Genomic DNA, 14206 nt, shown 5'->3' on the forward strand with positions numbered 1-14206 from the left:
TCAGGACAATGTAATTGTTTGATCTATTCCATAGCAAAACAGGAAGCTCGATTTAACTATCTACACTATTGTTCAGCCAGCAAAACTAATTGTCAAGGCCAGAAGTCCTCCTGCTTCAAGCTTTAGAATACAAGTTACCCAGTATTCCATTCATAGAGCAATTATTTAGTTTGAATGAGGGTGCATTCTTTGTAAGTTCCTGAATAAGATATTTTAAGCAAATGTAAATTAAGTGCAAGAAAACATATTTGGTATTAGGTCAAATGTATGTATTAGTGTCCTGTATAACGTAGAGAAAATAATAGATATTCCAAAGAGAATAAAATCAAAGACTGGGACTTTTAGGGTGCTTATGAATTCAGGAATTTAACACAAACCCACACATAGATTAAACTATTTTTTTTTTAATTTTTGTTTTATTCCATGAGAATTGAAAATCAGATCAAGATTTATATATTTATGCTAAAATACTAGAATTGTGCGTAGCCCATTTTTATACCAGACACCTTCAGAGTGATGCCGATTGTACAAAACCTAATAAGATACACAAGTCATACAATCATATAGGTATATATCAGTGTAGCAGAAGAGAGATTGGGTGCCATAAATAAATATATTCAAAGTACCTTCATCCTAGAAAATGTGGAAAGGAGGAGTATATTGAGGCATATATGGACTTTTATGGTACCGTATAAGAGCTTTACACATACTTTCTTTAAAAAGATATTTTATTCAAAATATATTAAAAACATCAGCATAAAACATCAGCAAGAACATCTTTGTGTCTTATTTGCTCAATATAATTTGTTACATAGGATGACCTCAGAGTCATATCTGTTGGTTGACATCATTTGAAAGCGGGACACAAAGATGTTTTTGCTGATGTTTTTAATATTTTTAATAAAAAATCTTTTTAAAGAAAGTATGCCTTCTACCAAGGGATGTGGCACATCTTTTAGAGGACCACAACGGGAGCACACACAGACTTTAAAGAAAGTATGTGTAAAGTTCTTATATGGTACCATAAAAGTCCATATATGCCTCAATATACTCCTCCTTTCCACAATGTAACAGAAGAGTTGGACAACACAGTTTTATGAAACTCATTAGGGATGGTACCCACTTATTCTTTTTTTTGCAATAGTGAATAGATAGAGATATTGTATAGTATATAATACTGTTTAGTGTAAGTTGTAGTATATTATAGCATATTATAGGATAGAATAGTATATAAAGCCTTATATCCTAGTTCAAATTACTTGAACGTAAACACAAACTAAAAATAAAAAAAAAGCAGGTGGACTTACTAAAGGAAAATAGGCCGTGCACTTTCCAAGTGCAGTTGCACTCATTTTCCCCAGTATCGAATGTGGTAAAGCTCTGCTGATTTCCATCATCCAATCAGGGTTTTTCTTTTTTTTTTTTTTTTTCTTGTACCTGATAGGTATTATTTGCAATTTTTGCCTTTCGTTTCACTTGACCCTCCCTTCTAGATTGTTAGCTCTAACGAGCAGGGCCCTCTGATTCCACCTGTATTGAATTGTACTGTAACTGTATTGTCTTCCCCCACATTGTAAAGCGCTGCACAAACTGTTGGCTCTATATAAATCCTGTATAATAATAATAATAATAATAATAATAATTAGCTAAGCTTTGGAGAAAAGCTTTCCAAAAAGGGGTAATTTGGGGGTGTTTTGTACTATCCTGGCATTTCAGGGCCTCCAGAACTGTAAAAGGTAGTCAGGAAGTATAATGAGGAACTAATGCCCTTTAAGAGCCTGAAGGGGCTTATTGGATTTTGGGTTCTGGTACGTGGCTAGTCTGCCAAAAACTCTCTCACATGTGGTATCCCCATACTTGGGAGAAGTAGCAGAAGGTATTTTGGGGTGGATTTCCACATATACCTGTTAACAATATATCAGTTATATGAATTTTTTTTTTCTTTGTAATTTCCCAAAAACTTTTGGCAAAAAAATAAAATCTTCTATGCACTCAATATGCTTCTCAGCAAATTCCTTGGCGTGTCTGCTTTCCATAAAGGGGTCATTGGGGGGGGGGGTTGTTTGAACTGTCCTGGTGTTTTATGCCCAACATTGGAAGCTTATACCACCCATTACCCATGTTTCTAAGTACTTGAAAAACAAGCCTTTACTGCCACTTTTTTAAAAAAAAAAAAAAATCTGTATTTTTTGCTAGAAAATTATTTGTTACCCCCAAACATTATATATTTTGTTTTTAAAGCAGAGGACCTAGAGAATAAAATGGTGATTGTTGCATTTTTTTATGTCACACAATTTAAACAAAAAATACACTTTTTTGAATTTTAATGCACAACACAATATATTGTTTTTTTAAAAAAAAAAAAAAAAAAATATATATATATATATATATATATATATATATATATATATATATATATATATATATATACATATATATATATAAAATGTTATGCTGAGTAAATAGATACCATACTTTAAAATTGCGCACGCCCAAGCAATGGCAACAAACTACGTGAAATTTTTAGTTTATAGTTTATAGGCAAAGCTTTAAAAGCCTTTACAGGTTACCACTTTAAATTTACACAGGACTTCTAGTGCTAGAATTATTGGCTTTGAACTGATGTTCAGGGTGATACCTCACATGCATGGTGCAATGGCTGTTTACATACCAACACAGGACCAATGCTTGCTTTCGCATTTCCATGTAAGCACGGGGGGGGATGGGTGTGCTTTAATTTTTTATTTTTTTTTGCTTTCATTATTTTTACACTGTCCCCCTTAAAAAAAATGTTCTCGTGATCACTTTAATTGTTATACAGGGAATGTAAATAACCCCTGTGATAGCAATATGCAGTGACAGGTACTCTTTTCTGAGAAATTTGGGGTGTATTAGACTCTAGATCTCTCTTCTTCCCTTAAAGCATCTGATCACACCAAGATTTAATACAGTGAATCCAAAGTGATGAAATGCTTGTAGCTTCCAGTTGCTTAGACCATAGAGATGATTGGAATCTTTCTGGTCTCCATCCAATCCTATGGTCAGCTGCTTGAACTGCCAACCGCATTCTCAGGTTCCCTGGTGGGACAGGAGAGCCAAAAAATGCCATGGAAGCTGGCAGGATGGAGGGACATCCCCTCTCGCTGCTTGTAAAAGCAATACAGTGGCTAATTAGCTGCTAGGACTGCTTTTACATGAAAGCCAACCCCGAACAAAAAAAAATGATAACAGGATGATGCCTGGCATATTAATAAAGTGATGTCAGCACCCATATATAAATATCAGCAGCATGCAATTAGTGCCAATATATCAACACTAGTGTAGATAACATTAAAAGTGTGTGGGGGGGTTGCAGCGCTATAAACAAACAAGAATATAACTGCAATAGTGATAAATCTCAAATCACAATAAAATGTCCATAAGTGAATCCAGGTAAACAAAAAAGAAATTTCAAATCACAATAGTGTCCATAATTCAAGTGAAAAAAGGGGAATCCAAAGTTGCCCAGTGTGAGATAGGATATCAGGTGTCACCCGTGATGTCTTCCCATTACCAAATAGTTAAAATGCAAACTCACCAGAGGTAATTGATGTCTTTGTTATAGGACAGCAATCGAAGATGTAAATCTCTGATAGAACCAACCAACCAACCAATTCAGTGGCACTCCCGCACATTAAGATGGAACCTTTAAAGAGTCCAGCAGAATAAATCATCAATCAAAAACATATTAAAATTAAATAAAATACGGTAAAAACGAAGTGCCGGGTCACACTTGTGCGATGCGGGAAGGCTGCGAATTTGCAGCCTGTTTCCGCATCGCAAACGCACATCTGGCAGTTCACACTGCCATATGCGTCAATAAAATGTTAACGGCACCCCCAGTTTGATCGCATATCGCAGTGCGATCTGACAGTTCGGACAGGATCGGATCGCACAAGTGTGAACAACTGTGCGATCCGATCCTGATGCGGCTGGAAAAAAGGGTCATGTGCGTGTTTGGTGCGGATACAGTGTGAATTCAGCCATACAAAGTGTATGGCTGAATTCGCATCCGCACCTCCGATCGCATGTAATGTGCGCTCCGAATTACATGCGATCGGCGCACTCGCTATAGTGTGAACCGGCCTTAAGACTCACATAAACTAAACACCAGTACATATGCAGAAAAAAACTGGTGATTAAGATAATGAGAGGTCCATAAAGTGCATAAAGAGTATAATAAAGAGTATAATACACTTACCAAACTAAATCTAGGGTGGCGGCTGGACCTCAGGCATATATCTCAGCTCAACGCCCGTTTCAGGAGCTCCTATCCTGGTATAACGACTCATATAACAGTGATTCTGTTTTTTTTTTTTGTTTTTTTTCTGTTGGTGTTATGTTATTTCATTTGGATGTTATAAGTTGCACTGAGAAACTTCAGTTGCACTGAGAAAATTCAGCAAAAACTATGTCTGTCTTCATTTTAGGCTGCAAAGCAACAAAATGTGATTATTTTAAAGGGGGTGATTCTTTTCTATACCTACTGTTTGTAATGTTCTTTTTTTTTTTCATGCAGCCTGTGGTCTGAACAAAAAAAGAGAACCTAACAGATTCCTCCATTCACATCGATCAAGTGGATGAAGACATCTCTGGCAGAAAAAGTTTGTGGTATGCCCACCATTAGAATATATCACCTTGCATCCACCCACTTCTAATGTTGGACATACATGTAATGTTCTCTTTTTTTATTCAACTTGATTAATGTAGATGAAGTAATCTCTTCCAAGAAAAGTGAAAAAATATATATACTGAAGCATAGGGCGAGATTCACCCACTGACCACCCCAGGCCCCCATGCAGATGAGAAATTTCCTCCAGCAGCGCTGCATGCAGTGACGTATATATTCTGAAATGAACACCCAGTTGCTGTCAAAATAAAAAGATTAGTGCTGCAGCTAAAAGGCATTCTGGCAAAGCAAACAGCAATGATTAACAATAAAATACAGTAACAAAAGAACATTAACTCAAAAAAACAACTTTTTTTAACCACTTAAGCCCCGGAAGATTTTACCCCCTTCCTGACCAGGGCCTATTTTGTGATTCGGCACTGCGTGACTTTAACGGACAATTGCGCGGTCGTGCGACGCTGTACCTAAACAAATTTGACGTCCTTTTGTTCCCACAAACAGAGCTTTCTTTTGGTGGTATTTGATCACCTGTGCGATTTTTTGATCATGCACTATAAACAAAAAAATAGCGCCAATTTTGCAAAAATAACAATATTTTTCACATTTTTTTATATGAAATTTCCCCCCCCCCCCCCCCAAAAATGTAAAAATCAAAAATTTTTAACATTTTAGGCCAATTTGTTTTATGCTACCTATGTTTGGTAAAAAAATCGCAAAAAGCATATTTTGATTGGTTTGCGCAAAAGTTATTGCGTTTACTAACTAAGGGAAATTGTCATTTTTGTTGTTTTTTTTTTTAATGAGTAATGGCGGCGATCTGCGATTTTTTTTGCGGGACTGCGACATTGCGGCGGACAGATCGGACCCTTGACTGACATTTTTGACACTTTTGGGGTTACCAGTGACATTACTGCAGTAATCAGTGCTATACATATGCACTGTTACTGTAAAAATGACACTGGCAGTGAAGGAGTTAACTTTATTGGAGAGGGAGGGGTTAAGTGTGTCCCTACGAGCGTGTTTCTAACTGTGATTGGCTGTGGCTACTAGTGTAAGAACAGAGATCAACGGTCCTACATAGTAGAACCGTGTGATCTCCATTCTTACACAGGGAAGAATGACAGGCGGCTTTGTTTACATTAGCCGTCTGCCTTTCTTGCGGTGTAACGGACGATGTCCGCCGGGCACACACGCGGGGGGGGGGTCCGTCACCGCGCGGGAGCGCGCCTCCGGCGGCGCGCGCTCGCTCCCTAGAGCCTCACAGGCTAGCAACGTAGTCCTACGTCACTTTGCCTGTGAGGGGCTGGCCGCCGCAGTAAATAGTTGTGCGGCGGTCGGCAAACGGTTAATGTGGCAAAAACAAAAAGGCACGCTTGCTGGGGAGATACTGCTTAAATGCAAGTCTTCCAGAAAAATTATTGAGGGACTCATCAACGCAGATGTTTTGTTGGGGCATATACACATCTACAAATTTCTGGTTAAGGTGATTTACAATGGGCTAAAGTTTGTGGAGCTGATCATATTCAGGGTCACCCCAAGGACGACAAAGTGTATTGTCTTTGAAATACATTAATCACATTACATTCTCATATCTATGCCTGGCCATGGCAGCAGAGAACATGGGCATATGATAAAGCACAAAGCAGGGCCGCCTTGCTGCCGTATATGTAAGTTATACAGTTTGCAAGCAGTTAAACAGCCATTGGCTTCTTGGCAACCAGTGATGTTTCCCTGCCCAGCGAATTTAGCTATCATTCAGGGACTCTGGCTGACAGCTGAATGTAAACAAAAGGGGTAAGGATGATGGCTAAAACAATAAAATAAACATAAGCCAAATGGCGTGGGTTTACCCTCAAAATGCATACTAGACTCTTAAGGTGTAGCATAAATTTTAAGGGGGAATGGCATGGTACGCCGCCAAACCTATGTTTGAGCATGCAGCCTGGTTGGCCAAGACAGGTAGGAATGAGCATGTGCCCATTCCTTTCCCTCAGCATGAAGAGGCTATGTCACAAGGGGGGATTCCCTGGCACAGCACTTTGTCCCAATGTTGATAAAGCAAGGGCCTTTTCTCCACAACCCTACCGTGGTGGTTGTGGGCGTACCGGCCAACCTGCTGAATGAAAAAAACAGGACCAGTGAGCAGTCCACGACTGCTCACCACAAATACTGCCTCTCTTGCCCCACAGCTAATGTAAATAAAGGGGCAGGGATCCTGGGTGACATTATTGACCTAATATGGTCATATTCATAATTGTTTGCTGATGTCACCTGGGATTCTATGCTCCTTTACTTACATTCAGCTGTCAGCTAAGGAGCTGTCATTCACGGCAAGCAGTAGTCAGGAGCATATTGTGTCAGCAGTCGGTGCATGTTTTCATTCAGTTGGTCATCAGGTGGCATTCATCCTGATTAATGTGAATCTACATTGCTTGATGACATGATTGATAATGGATTTACATCAAGGGGTATTTTGTTTTGTTTTTTTTAATAAGGGGCTTATCAAAGTCTATAGCATTAAGGATAAGGGTCTGTTGTCTACATACAGGATTAATTATAAGGTAATTATCATTTACCAGCAATATAAGCAGCATTTTTTGCTTTTGAAATGTTAGTTTTCCTGCTAGTTGGTTGTACATATTATACATTTTTAATGCATTGCTTTAAGCATTATTACAATTGTAGCTCCCCGCCATACTGAATTTCTTAATTTTTTTTGTGCTTTTGTATACCTCCCCTTAGACACTGCCTAGCTCCTGCTGACCTTTGTTTGACAATCATCTGCCTATTAGCCTAGAAAATGGCTACTACTGATTTCTAAGATTCGGTGCTATCAATTTCAGTCGGGTTCACATTTGGCATCCAAGCTAAGTTAAAGTTGAAATTCTTTCTTAACTACTTAAGCCCTGGAGGATTTGGCTGCTCAAAGACCAGGGCCTATTTTGCGTTTCAGCACTCCGTGACTTCAACGGACAATTGCGAGGTCGTGCGACGTTGTAGCCAAATGAAATTGAAGTCCTTTTTTTCCCACAAACAGGACTTTCTTTTGGTCATATTTGATCACCTGTGCGATTTTTATTTTTTGCGTTATAAACAAAAAAAGAGTGTCAATTTTGAAAAAATAACAATATTTTTCACATTTTTTATATGAAATCCCCCCCCCCCCCCAAAAAAATGTAAAAATCAAAATTTTTTAACATTTTAGGCCAATTTGTTTTCTGATACATATTTTTGGTAAAAAAAATCGCAATAAGCGTATTTTGGTTGGTTTGCGCAAAAGTTATTGCGTTTACTAACTAAGGAAAAGATTTATGTCATTTTTACTGTTTTTTTTTTAACTAGTAATGGCGGCGATCTGCGATTTTTTTTTCCGGGACTGCGACATTGCTGCGGACAGATCGGATCCCTGACTAACATTTTTTACACTTTTGGGGGTACCAGTGACATTAGTACAGTAATCAGTGCTATACATATGCACTGCTACTGTAAAAATGACACTGGCATGGAAGGGGTTAACTTTATTAGAGATCCAGGGGTTAAGTGTGTCCCTAGGGGCTTGCTTCTAACTGTCAAGGGGCATGGCTTTTGATGTAACCACAGAGACATACGATCCTACATAGCAGGATCGTATAGTCTCTGCTGTTACACCAGGGAGAATGACAGGCGGCTTTGTTTACATTAGCCGCCTACCTTTCTCCCTCTCCAGCGGGACATCGCGAGTGGCCAAAAGACATCGGAACCGCCGGGGATGGGCATGAACAAGCGGGGGCGGGAGTGCGCCTCCGGCGGCACGCGCTCGCCCCCTACAGGCTCCTGGGCGAGCGACGTAGGGGGGTGGGATCTGAGAGGCTCCTTCTTAAAGGAGCTTCCAGATTTCAATAAGCTACCTCCTGCACCTCCACAACCTTCAGGCCAGGGTTGTGGGGAAGAGTCCCTTGTCCACACAAATATGGGGCTAATGGCTCCCGCTGCTGTCTCTGTGTCCTGTGAGGATAGAGAGAGAGCAGTGCTGCTGCACACAGGCACAGCATGGATGGAGAGATGGCCCAGGTAAGTAAACAGGGGGGTAAGGGGGTAATAAAGTTACTGGGACACTTTTTACCTTTAAGCAGGGAATGCATTAGGGTAAAAATTATGTTCCTTTAAAACTACTTGAATGTTCCCTAAACTTTAATCATACAATAGTATGCAAACAAAAACCTGTTTTTTTTCTTTGCTATTGATTTGCCTCAATAAATAGGCTAAATAAGTAGTAGACTTTGCAAAGTGAATGTTTAGTTTGCTAAGTGAACAGTTTCTACTTTAGTTTATTAAATCAACCCTAGCGAATAGTAGAAAGGAAAGATGTAGAAGCTCACTGGACCATTGCTCCATTGCAGCTGCTGGTCCCAGTTTTACAGCTATGGGAGTGTGGGTCCTATAAGGTCATGCACTTCTGGTGAGTTGTTTTCCTTTGCAATGGTGATGGTGACATTGTGAAAATGTACTGTTTTGCAGTTTGGACTAATCATTGGAGTCTATCTATAAAACAATCATTGCACGAATGTCAGACACGTATGTGCAAGTTGAATGAAATGTCCTGTCATTTTTCTAAGAGATCAAAGCCTGTATTGTCAGCTCTGTCTGGTATCCAAAATGCGGCATAGTTTTCTCACTGAGGTATTTCAAATAACTATACTGCATTTTGGCCATGAGATGGAGCTGATGATACAGGCATTAATTTTGTAGAAAAATTACAGGACATTTTATTCAACTTTTATGAATGCTTCTGACATTTTGCAATGACTGTTTTGTAAATAGACCCCATAGTAAACAGCATTGCACATTTAAGACTTGTGAATGGCATTTTGTTGATTTAAATAGGAGAAGTATTGTTTGCATTTGTTTAAAACTTAAAAAATTCTGATGGATGATTGAAAAATGGTAACATCCATAGTACCTAATGTATTAAATATGGGTTATATATACAGTAAGTTTTTATACATGTTGTTGTGGGCATGTGTGTGTGTGTGTGTGTGTGTGTGTGTGCGTGTATGTGTGTGTGTACATGTGAATATATATATATATATATATATATATATATACAGTATCTCACAAAAGTGAGTACATCCCTCACATTTTTGTAAATATTTTATTCTATCTTTTCATGTGACAACAAAAGTGAGTACACCCCTAAGTAAAAATGTCCAAATTGGGCCCAATTAGCCAGTTTCCCTCCCCGGTGTCATGTGACTCGTTAGTGTTAGAAGGTCTCAGGTGTGAATGGGGAGAAGGTGTGTTAAATTTATTGTTAGCGCTCTCACTCTCTCATACTGGTCACTGGAAGTTCAAAATGGCACCTCATGGCAAAGAACTCTGTGAGGATCTGAAAAAAAGAATTGTTGCTCTACATAAAGATGGCCTAGGCTATAAGAAGATTGCTAAGACCCTGAAACTGAGTTGCAGCATGGTGGCCAAGACCAAACTCGATTTAACAGGACAGGTTCCACTCAGAACAGGCCTCGGGAAAAAAAAGGACATCAATTTTATTTCGGTACAGCCTCGCACAACCACGCAATTGTCCGTTAGGGCTCTTTCACACGGTCCGCCTCCGTAGGCGGATCCGTGCTGCTCAGCGGGGATCGATCCGCCGATCCCCGCTGAGCCGGCGGATGACAGCTCCGTCTCCGCTTGCAGTGCAGAGAGGGAGGTGTCACAGTTCCCGCTGCTCTCTATGGGGGATCGGATGAGAGCGGACCGCCTGTCCGCTCTCATCCGATCCGATCCGATCCCTGAACGGATGGAAAAATAGGGTTTCCATCCGTCCAGATTTCACGGACAGGATCGGATACGGATGGCAGCGGGTGTCAGCGGAGGTGTCTCCGCTGACATCCGCTGCCCCATAGAGCTGCATGGAGGATCCGATCAGATCCGCCTAAAAAACTGACAGCCAGATCTGATCGGATCGCCCATGTGAAAGAGCCCTTAAACGAATGCAGTGCCGAATGAAAAAATGGCCTGGTCATTAAGGGGGGAAATCTTCTGATCCAGAAGTGGTTAATGGCATCCCAGCCTTAATCTACAGCTTCAACTCTTCTGGCAAGGCTGTCCACAAGATTTAGGAGTGTGTCTATGGGAATGTTTGACCATTCTTCCAAAAGCGCATTTGTGAGGTCAGGCACTGATTTTGGATGAGAAGGCCTGGCTCGCAGTCTCTACTCAAATTCATCCAATAGGTGATCTATCGGGTTGAGGTCAGGACTCTGTACAGGCCAGTCAAGTTCCTCCACCCTCGCTCATTCATGTTTTTTGGACCTTGTTATGTGCACTGGTCCAAATAATTTGGTGAAAGGGGGGATTATGGTGTGGGGTTGTTATTCAGGGGTTAGGCTTGGCCCCTTAGTTCCAGTGAAGAGAACTTTTAAGGCATCAGAATACCAAGACATTTTGGACAGTTTAATGCTCCCAACTTTGTGGAAACAGTTTGGGGATGGCTCCTTCCTGTTCCAACATGACTGCCCACCATGGCACAAAGCAAGGAGGAACTTGATTGGCTTACACAGAGTCCAGAGCTCTACCCAATAGAACACCTATGGGACAAATTAGAGCGGAGACTGCAAGCCAGGCCTTCTAGTCCAATTTAGGGTCTTGACCTCACAAATGTTCTTCTTGAAGAATGATCAAACATTCCCATAGAAACACTCCTGAGCCATTAAGGTTAATGTGCGTGTAAAGGCAGGTGTCCCAATACTTTTGACAATATAGTATATATATATATATATATATATATATATATATATATATAGATCGATCGATCGATCGATATATATATATAGATAGATAGATAGATAGATAGATAGATAGATAGATAGATACTTTTTATATATATATATATATATATATATATATATATATATATATATATATATATATATATATATATATATATATATATAGATATATATAGATATATATATACTTTATATACATTATATGAGATTTATTTGTCTCTGAATCTTAAAAGCACACAACCAGGTATATCATTCTCATATAAGATCAATTGATCAGATATTAAATGTCCCTAAGGGACCAGAAAATTTCACTAAATAGATTTTAATGAATGGAGAATTACCGTTTAATGAAGATGCAGTGATTAAAATGCTATGGATTACATTCAAATCTTGTTATGAAAAAACAGGATAAGCAGCGGGCTCTAAAATCAGTTTAATAACATCCGTCTTTTGGGAGAAGCTACGCTGAAATGTTGAGCTCTAGCTGTTCATTACCGCAACTTATACAATCTGCAGTAACAGTAAACACCAACTGGGTTCATATTTTAAACCTCCTTTACTGTGCTTAAATAAGAACTCTCACCAGAAGTTAAAAAGCCTTGTTTAGGCACTCAGGGGACCTAGTGCACATAGAATTTGCACCCCATTAAAATATGTGCTGTGTTTTAGAAATAGAATGTCATTGTTATGCTTGGAGCTCTACTCCAGACAGGAGCCCAATTTATGGGCGCTCTTATGAGCAGCAGGCAGGCAATACTGAAGCCACCGCCCCATCTCCATTCTTCAACTCTCCTTGCTATGCAAGCTGTGTCTCCTCTGCTCTTTTGCCCTGATAAAACACTGAACCCAAACCCTCCCTCAGCTGCTATTTATTTCAAAGGAGATTACTACATTAGTAGATGGCAGCTTGTGTTGTGAACTACAGCCTATGAAGAGGAGCACTGTCATTCCCAAAAATGCAAGCCCACAACAACATAAGCTGACAGCTACTACAGTAGTCTCTTGGACAAATGTAGTAGTCAGCTTGTGTTTTTGTGGGCTTGTGTTTTTGTGAGTGGAGATGCTCCTCTCCAGCTGCCATCATTTACAACTGCCAGCTACTATTGTATGGCAAAGAAAGTAGCAGATTCACAAATAGAGCTTTCTTTTGATTTTATTTAATCACCACTGGGTTTACTTTTTATTATATAAACAAAAAAAGACCAAAAGTTTTGAAAAATATATACCCTATATATATTTTCTACTTTATGTTATAAAATATGTCCAATAAAATCAAATAATTAAGACATAATTAGAACTTGATAAGAACTTCTATCAGATTTTCATTGCTCCATTAACTACTTCAGCCCCAGAAGATTTACCCCCCTTCCTGACCAGGCTGTTTTTTGCTTTACAGCGCTATGTTGCTTTAACTGACAATTTCACAGTCGTATGACACTGTACCCAAATAAAATGTATGTATTTTTTTCCCACAAATAGAGCTTTCTTTTGGTGGTATTTGATCACCTCTTATTTTTTGCGCTAGGAACAAAGAACGACCGACAATTTTGAAAAAAGCTATATTTTTTACTCTCTGTTCAAAAACAAATAAAAAAAGTGTAAAAAATTGAATTTCTTCATCAATTTAGGCCAATATGTATTCTGCTACATATTTTTGGTAAAAAGAATCCCAATATGCGTATATTGATTGGTTTGCACACAAGTAACAGCATCTAAAAACTATGGGATATTTGTATTTGTTTTTTTTTTTTTATTTATTCATTTTGCTAGTAATGGTGGGACTGCGGTATTGCGACGGACAAATCTAACATCTAACTACACTTTTTTGGGGACCATTGACATTATTAAAGCGATCAGTGCTAAACATATGCATTATCACTGTACTAATGATACTGGCAGGGAAGGGGTTAACATCAGGGGCAATCAGATGGTTAAATGTGTACCTAGGGAGTGATTACTAACTGTGGGGGAGGTGCTTTTACTACTTGAAGACACGGATCGGTGTTCCTACTTTACAGGAACACAGGACTAATGTGTTCTGTCCTCACAGAAAGACAGTCTGCCTTGTTTACATAGGTAGACTGTCATTCTGTCAGAGTACCGAACAGTGGCAACAGGTGCTCAAAATTTTTGGGGGGCGCAAACAGAAAAATGTAATAGGCATTGCATTGCGGCAAAAAACGCTGTAAAAAATTGCGTGACTTTGAGCTCGCAAAAGTGTGAAAGGGGCCTTCAGTAATTAAGGTATAGTGTACCCCCTTTCAATGCAGAGAGACCAGCATGCCCCCTTTCAATGCAGAGAGACCAGCGTGCCCCCTTTTAATGCAGAGTGACCAGCGTGGCCCCTTTCAATGCACAGTGACCAGTGTGCCCCCTTTTAATGCACAGTGACCAGCGTGCCCCCTTTCAATGCACAGTGACCAGCGTACCCCCTTTCAATGCAGTGACCAGCCTAAATGCCCCCTTCAATGCACAGTGACCAGCGTACATGCCCCCTTTCAATGCACAGTGACCAGCGTGCCCCCTTTCAATGCAGTGACCAGCGTACATGCCCCCTTCAGTGCAGTGACCAGCATACATGCCCCCTTCAATGCAGTGACCAGCATACATGCCCCCTTTCAATGCAGTGACCAGCGTACATGCCCCCTTTCAATGCAGTGACCAGCGTACATGCCCCCTTCAATGCAGTGATCAGCGTACATGCCCCCTTCAATGCAGTGACCAGCGTACATGCCCCCTTCAATGCAGTGACCAGCGTACATGCCCC

The 14206-nt window shown here is 39.8% G+C and overlaps 1 protein-coding gene across 1 annotated transcript in view; it reads left to right on the forward strand.

Annotated features, from left to right (window-relative positions):
- Nucleotides 1-9004: 9004 nt before the first annotated feature.
- Nucleotides 9005-14206, forward strand: part of VRK2 (VRK serine/threonine kinase 2) — a gene marked incomplete at its 3' end in the record, with an annotated part of 342168 nt that continues 336966 nt past the window's right edge. The window contains exon 1 of the mRNA XM_082251228.1: nucleotides 9005-9107. The remainder of the gene's footprint in view (nucleotides 9108-14206) is intronic.

Source organism: Pelophylax lessonae, assembly GCF_965119305.1.
Source record: "Pelophylax lessonae genome assembly, chromosome: 3".
NCBI lineage: Eukaryota > Metazoa > Chordata > Amphibia > Anura > Ranidae > Pelophylax > Pelophylax lessonae.